This window comes from Furipterus horrens, unplaced genomic scaffold (assembly GCF_987537825.1).
Source record: "Furipterus horrens unplaced genomic scaffold, mFurHor1.1.pri manual_scaffold_12, whole genome shotgun sequence".
NCBI lineage: Eukaryota > Metazoa > Chordata > Mammalia > Chiroptera > Furipteridae > Furipterus > Furipterus horrens.
The window spans coordinates 62076082-62084058 of NW_028327182.1; the positions used below are offsets into that span (position 1 = coordinate 62076082).

At 34.1% G+C, this 7977-nt stretch overlaps 1 pseudogene; it reads left to right on the plus strand.

The window, feature by feature from the left end:
* The first annotated feature begins 4452 nt into the window (after positions 1 to 4452).
* LOC149996280 (pre-mRNA-splicing factor CWC22 homolog pseudogene) lies at positions 4453 to 7086 on the plus strand (annotated as a pseudogene).
* The last annotated feature ends 891 nt before the right edge of the window (positions 7087 to 7977 follow it).

Here is a 7977-nt window from a genome sequence, read left to right on the forward strand (position 1 = left end):
TAATAGTCCTTGAAATGTTTTATTTTTAATTTTTACTTCTAAAAGGGTTTTTGTAATTTAATAGAGGCAGCCCAAAAAACAGATTGATTATTAGTGCTGCCAAAGCCTTTGTTTCCTTTTTTAACATTTTAAGTTGCAGGCACAGTATAAGGAAGAAGTATAAGCTGTGCTATGCAAGTGTTAGTAGGTATGATATGATAGCCCGTGACTTGTATTATAACTTTTATTTCTTTATTAAAATTAGAGTTAATAACTCCTGGCTGAGTAATAATTCCCTTAACAATAAGGCTAGATTGGCTAATTATTAAACCTACATATTCTTTAGGCAAAGGTCCCTATACTCCAGTAGGAGCAACATAAATGTGATCTTGTTCTTTAAGAGTTAATTGCTGGGTGGTGACCAAGTCCAGCCCTGCACTCCTGCTTGTGGCTGTACAAATATTTGTGACTTGGCACTGCCTTGACTCAAAAGCATTTGATTGCTGGGGCCTTGGGGTCTCCTGTTTTGGTTCGGGGCACCGGAGCTCACCCCGCTGCCAGTTTCCCTGATTATTAGAGGGTGCTATACATTTACTATTCTAATTTAATTTAGATTTAGAGTCCTTGACCTAATGTTTTCCCTTGCCACAATGAGGACAGTCCTTTCTTGGAGATTTAGAGTTTTCTTTTTGATTATTGCGGCACTCCTTCCTAAGGTGGCCTGTTTTTCTACAAGCGAAGTATTTAATCTCTTTCTGAGCATTGGCAGCAGCCATAGAGATGGCTGCAGTGAGCAGAGATGCTTTATAATTTTTTGTGCAAATATTTTGACAAGCCTGAATAAACTGACTAATATTTTGAAAGTTTTGTTTAAGAGGACGAAGAACTGTTTTACAGTTTTCATTAGCATTCTTAAAAGCCAATTGTTTTTGAGCTTTTTTGTAAAATTTTCTTATTTGACAAAGCTTTCCAAGTATTTTAAAATGTATTAAGCCTGATTGGCTTAGAGTTTTCTTCTTTTTGGTAAGAAGAAAATAATAAATTCCTGAGATATTTCAAGGGCCCTTTGAAATACCTCAAGGTTGTAAGAAAGATTTTTAACTTTCAAATCTTGGAAATCTTGTCAACTAAGAAATATATATTATGAAATGATATTTGACTATTTAGTTAAAGTGATAATAAAAGGTATATAATATTAATATAGACTGACAAAAAATTCAGTTCTTAGCACTAGAAGACATGAATTTTTGAATATTAGTTGAATACTTGAGTAATATACTACAATATATTATTTTACTGAATAAAAACTTAGTTTTAAGGCAATTGTAGAAAAAAAAAACATTTTTACAGTTTTTATGTCAAGGTTTGGATCAGCTGGTGGGCCTGTGTCAGCCGGCAGAGGCTGCAAGAGACATTGTGGCTTTTCAGCATTCCAGAGGGAAGGGGTCTGCAGAGTCGATTGTTTGACAGCACTCCACATATTCCCCTTTTCCTCCCCCTTTCCTACTCTTATCATGACTGTGGCACTTTTTAATATTGAGTTATTTTTCTTAATTTCCCTTTGTTTTTCTGAGACCGCAGTGCTTTGAGCCACAGCAGTATGCAGTAAATTAATTAGATGCCTTTCCTTAATCTGGCATCCAGTTCCTTTTATTAGTTGCTGTAACATCCTAAAGTAAATCTCTTGTTCCTTAGATAACTCTGATCCCATTATTTCATGGGAAGTGGGTCCTTTTTTGTTGGTTTCGATTTTTCCCTCTCTGGAGTAAACCAATAACAATGTTTCTTAACTTGTACAAGCAAATCTACAAGGGCACTTTCTTTTATCTTAATTTGAGACCCTTTAAGTAATTAATGTGTGGGGATCACATATTCCTCTTCTATAGACTGCGAATTCCCTGTGACCCCGATTTGTATTGCCAAGAGGTTCGCATACTCCGCGCAACAAATCCCTTCTCGGTTCTTTCTGTTCCAGGTTCTTACCTTCAGGGTCCCTGTTCTCAGGCACCAGATGTAGATGTAGATGTAGATGTAGATGTAATCAAGCGACACTGAAGTAATTCCAGCAGACAGAATTCTTGGACAAATGGGGGGCTGCCACACACTCAGGCAAGTCAGCGGAGAGCATGAGACCCCACCGTCCTTTTATTAGAATTTCAAAAGTTACAAAAAATAGAACGGGGGTGGGGGGAGGTGGCTCTACAGTCAATAGTGAAAGAATTCTTACAATGTATCACTAACGTGTAAAATACAGCTAGGGTAACTTATGACTTAGATAGTACCTATCAAGGATACAAAGCAGACCCACTAATCCTCAAGGCCAGCTCCAATTAAGACTTTATTTACGAGGAGGCAGATGGAGTACTTAACAGACCTCTTTGTTCTCAGGATTCCATGACTCAGTGGCCTGTACAGCCTAAAGCTGCAGGCGGAGACAAGGCCAGCTTATCTCCTGAGCCACAGGACACCTGGACCGAGAAGCATGTAAACATGCCCCTACCCAGAGATCTGAGTGCCTGCAACAAGTCAGTGAGTTGGTGGGTCTGGGGAGAGAACTGAAGGAATAGCTTCCAAGGTCACTGTGTTAAGTCATTCCCCATACTGCAGAATCTATCTGTCTCAGATAGAGCACTCCTCTCTGAGTGACATTAGCCTAAGCGAAAACAATAACCCTACCTGCATAAGTTACTTTGTCCCACCCTGTGGGACACTGGGAAAACAATCCTAAGATGGAAATTCATAGTATTACAGGCTTATCTCAAAGAAAAAAAAAAAGCTCAAATCATTAATGTTTTTAAAATATAGTATACTTTAATCCATTTTATTGTAGCAATGCAGAAATTTAAACATTAGATAATTTATCACTGTAATTCATTACATTTGAGAAAAGCTCTTTTACCATGGTTAACACAGAATAAACATTTCATAAATATGTTTTGATTATATTGAAAATAGAGATTTTAAAGTCCTAGAGGAAAACTTAGGCAGTAAAATTTCAGATATCTCATGCTGCAATATTGTTATTGATATATCTTCTATGGTAAAGGAAAGAATAAATAAGTGAAACTACATCAAATTAAAAAGCTTCTACTCAGCTAAAATAAACATCAGCAAAATGAAAGGGAACCAACTATATGGGAAAACATATTTTCCAAAGAAACCTCAGACAAGGGTTTGATCTCCAAAATATATAAAGACTTTTTATAATTCAACACCAGAAAGACAGATAATCCAATTAAAACATGGACAAAGGACTTCAACAGACACTTTTCCAAGGTGGACATACAGAGGGCCCATAGGCATATGAAAGGAAGCTCAACATCACTAGCCATTAGAGAGATGCAAATTAAAGCCGTAGTGAGATACAATGTCACACTTATCAGAATTGCCATCATTAACAAATCAACAAACGACAAATGCTGGCGAGAATGTAGAGAAAAGGGAACCTGAGTGCACTGTTGGTGGGAATGCAGACTGGTGAAACCACTGTGGAAATCAGTATGGAATTTCCCCAAAAAACTAAAAATGGAACTGCCTTCCGATCCAGCAATTCCACTGCTTGGATTATACCTGAAGACTCCTGAAACACCAATTCAAATGATCCTGTATACCTCTATGTTCTATAGCAACATTACTTATAATATCCAAGTACTGCAAACAGCCTGACTGCCCATCAGTAGATGAGTGGATCAAAAAATTGTGGTACATTTACACACTGGAATACTATGCAACAGAAAGAAAGAAGAAACTCCTACCTTTTGCGACAGCATGGATGGAAGTGGAGAGTATTATGCTTAGTGAAATAAGCCAGGTGGTGGAAGAAAAATACCATATGATGTCACCTATCAGAAACCTAATGAATAAAACAAAGAAATGAGCAAAATAGAATCAGAGGCATGGAAACATGGAACAGACTGACAATAACCAGAGGGGAGGGGGTGGAGTAGAAAGGGGAAAAGAAGAGGAAGGGAAAAAAGAAAATAGAGATTAAATTTATTACCCCTTCAAGATAATCCTCTGAGCCATGGAATAAAACTGATATAATTACATAACATTTCACCACCAGAAACATACAGTAAATAGTTCATTTTAGATGGCATTCCAATACCATCTTTATGTTGTCTATTACTGTTACTGATAATCTCTGTTGTACCAGAACTATTTTAATGCAAAAAGAAAAAGAAAATACATAAATATTATGTAGTATTATATGTATCATAAAGGCATTGACAAAAAATTTGATTCCTCATATCCAAAATTATGAATTATTAAATTCTAAAAAATAAATAATTGAAATAAAAATTAGTTTGTTCCTAACCATCATGGAACTTTTGGTGTAAATGGTGGCTCAGTGGAGCTCCAGGTAACCCCTGAAGCCAGAAAAAGTAAACTGCCAGAGAATTCATACCATTTAGTACTTTCTATTTGGGCTACCTTAAAGAGTCTGCTTTATAATATCAACTGGCAAGAGAGATGAAGAGTAGTTTGGCATAGATAAAACATTTTCCAGGTAGTGACAAAAGAGAAAACTATAATTCATATCTATAGATCTCTCCAGTAGATAGATACACAGAACAAAAGATCCCCTCATGATAATAGTTACTTTGATTGCAGTAAGTCAGACTCTGAGCATTCAACAAGAGGACATTCTTATGGTGGTAGCATGGAGTTACAAAGTAGGAACTGAGAGAAACAAAGAGAAAAATAAAAAGATGTGGATCAGAAAAGGTTCTAGATATCTCCATCCACTGGGAGAAGAACTGTTGACAAACCAGAGTTCCTCTGCTCAGGATGAACATACTACAAAGAAGAATAGAAATAGTGGTGGAGCATATGTTTTTCCTATAGAGTTCAGAATGATGCAAGATGATATTGCAGATAAAAACAGCTTAGCATAGCTGAATATGAACTGGGAATCTCTAAAGAAGTAAATTAATTGTCTTATCAACAAAGTTAACATTTCTAATATAGATAATATTATTCAATAACTTTTAAAAGAAAATATAGTTAGAGGAAGAGGCCTACTGCTCAGATCTTTTCTGCAAGCAGAGTGCTGTTCCAATCTTCACCCATGTTTATGCGGCAGTAGTGGTGACTATAAACTCAAAATTTTCACAAATAAGATAATTAACCTCGAGGTAAATTCATAATTTTTGAAAAAGCTATTGAAGACATGATAAGCAACTTCGACCACTTCAAAATTTGTGGCACATCTTATCAACCAAAATGTGACATATGAAGTTTTTTGCTTAAAGATTTTCTCTTTGCTCCTGGAAATATCAACCAATGGTAGTGTTGAAGTAAATACTGGTTTTATCAAGAATATGACCTCAGATTAACATAGCATCACCAAGAGGAATCAATATTATATTTAAATGACTTTCAAACATTCTCAATGAGTCTAAAATTAACAAGAGTTCAGTATATAATTGAAGTGATGTTTGATGTAAGAAAAGATGGATTCAAGGACCACCTGTTATTCTTCAGGGACTTTACTTAGTGGAAGGAGATAATCAATTCACCCTGTGCTCCCTCTGGGAAATGACTAATCAATAGATCTCATTAATGTTTTCAAGATGGGTCATAATTGTATGGACAATGCATCATAATTATATGGACAATGCAAAGAAATACAAAGCTATTAAAAAGGAAATCCTTAATGAAGGAGATAGTGACTCAAACATAGACAAAGATCCTGGATGTAGTGAAGAGGAAGAGGAAAAAGGCAAAGAGGAGGAAAAAGATGAAGGACAAAATGTGACTATTCATGACAAGATGGAAATTAATCTCACCTCATTTTTTCATAAAATTCATCTTGCTATTCAGTCAAGTTTAGATTTTGAAGAACATGTTCATGAAATACTGAAAATGGAGTTTCCTGAAAATCAAGCAAAAGAACTCTGCAATCTGATACTTTATTGCTATGCTCAAAAAAGGGCATATGAGATTTTTTTGGTTTATTAGCTGGGCAATTTTGCATGTGAGAAAAAGAACGCATGGAATCCTTTGAAAGTATATTTAAATAACAATATGATACCGTCCTTCGCTTGGAAACAATCAAATCAGAAATGTTGCTAAGATATTTGCTCACCTTTTAGTCACAGATTCACTTTAGTGGAGTGTTCTTAATTGTATAATGCTGAATAAAGAAACCACTATGTCCTCCACTAGAATTTTTGTTAAAATACATTTTTCCCAGAACTCTGTGAATACATGGATTTTCCTATCCTTAATGGAAAATTAAAGGATGAAACCCTACAGCCATTCTTTGAAGGATGATTACCATGAGATAATTGCAGACACACTCAGTTTGCCATCAACTTTTTAACTTCTATAGCACTTGGAGGTTTAACAAATAAATTTCATGAGCATCTCAAAAATACACTAAAACTCATTGTGGCACAGAAACCAGAAACTGAACCATATAAATCCTCCCCCTCTTCTTCCTCTTCCATGTCTTTCTCTGTGGAGTCTGACTCCACTGCTTCTGGATCGTTTGGATAGCAGTGACGGCAGTTTAGAGATTTCCAGCTGAAGAAAGTGATCCTTCCTTTGCCAACAGTTAGATCTCTGCCTCATCTAAAGCTATAAGAAAGAAGGGACAAGGGAACACTAGAAGTAAATACGTAGATAAACTGATCAGGAAACAACAAACAAATGATAGGAAATAAGAAAGAAGATCAAAGCAAAGGCATCAAGAAACCAACACTGAAGGGTCAAGTTCAGAAAAACTCAGATAAAAATCGAAAGGATCCAAATTAGAAAGATCCCATAACAAATTACACTTCAGAGGTGTTCCTTTTGAATTAAATAGTTGCAGTAGAGTAATAAATGGCAAAGACCATGAAATGAACCAAGATTTGGAAAGTAAATATGATGCTTCCAAAAATAAGGGAGGAGAGAGGAGAAATTATTTTATGAAAATGAGCATAGGACAGTGAAAATTTTAGAAGAAAGGACAAATCAAAGTCAAAAGAAAAGAACAGAAAACATTCAGGCTCTAGAAATAATAAAGATAAATATCAGAATGGTGCTGAGGGTCTATGGGAAAAATCTAGCAGATACTCTGAACAATCCATAGAATCAAAGAAAAATGAAACCTGGTAAAGAGAAAATACCTAATGAAGCAAAAAAAAAAAAAAAAAAAAAAAAAAAAACCCACACAAAAAAACAGAACTACACAATTACAAAAACTGAACATACCTTATATTTAGTTGAAACAAATTATTTTTGCACTAACAAACTTTATAAATATTCTTGTATGAAGTACTTGTTTGTGTTGTAAATTTAAAAAATATTTTAATGTGTTTTATCTAATTGATGCATTTCAAGAGCCTCTACATAAAATTATTTGAAATGCTTTACCAGAGAGGAATATAATTTTTGCATATTTTTTAATAACTTGATTAAATACTTTTCAAAAACTATAAAATAATCTATTGTTTCTAACTATAACCAAATGAAATGTGAAATAAAAAATGCACTGATTTATAGCAGCAAGAAAAATATAAAGAAACAAAAATAATTCTAACAAAAAAGTTCAAGGACAATAAAATAAATATAGATAAAACATTAATAAAATGTATTAGGCAAGTCCTGTAAAATTAAAAACTATAGTTCACTAATTGATGGTAAGACAAAATATTGTAGAGATGAAAATTATCTTCAAGTCAAGCTATCAATTCAATTTGAAACTAAACTAAAAATTTAATGTCATATAAATTTGAGGTGCTGATTTTATATAATAATATGCAAAATTTGATAACTTTAAAAAATAACAAGGAGGTTTATATGACAAGAGATATCAAAACATGTGATAAAAGTCACTAACTAAAGAATTATTATTTTTACTGTCATCTGTGTAAGATTCACATAAATATAATTTATTATATGACAAGGTGAATTTTCAAATCATCATAAAAGAATAAATTAGCCAACTATTGCTAAAGCCATCAATTATCCACTTACTTTGGATTTACTAAGAAAAATAAATAATAG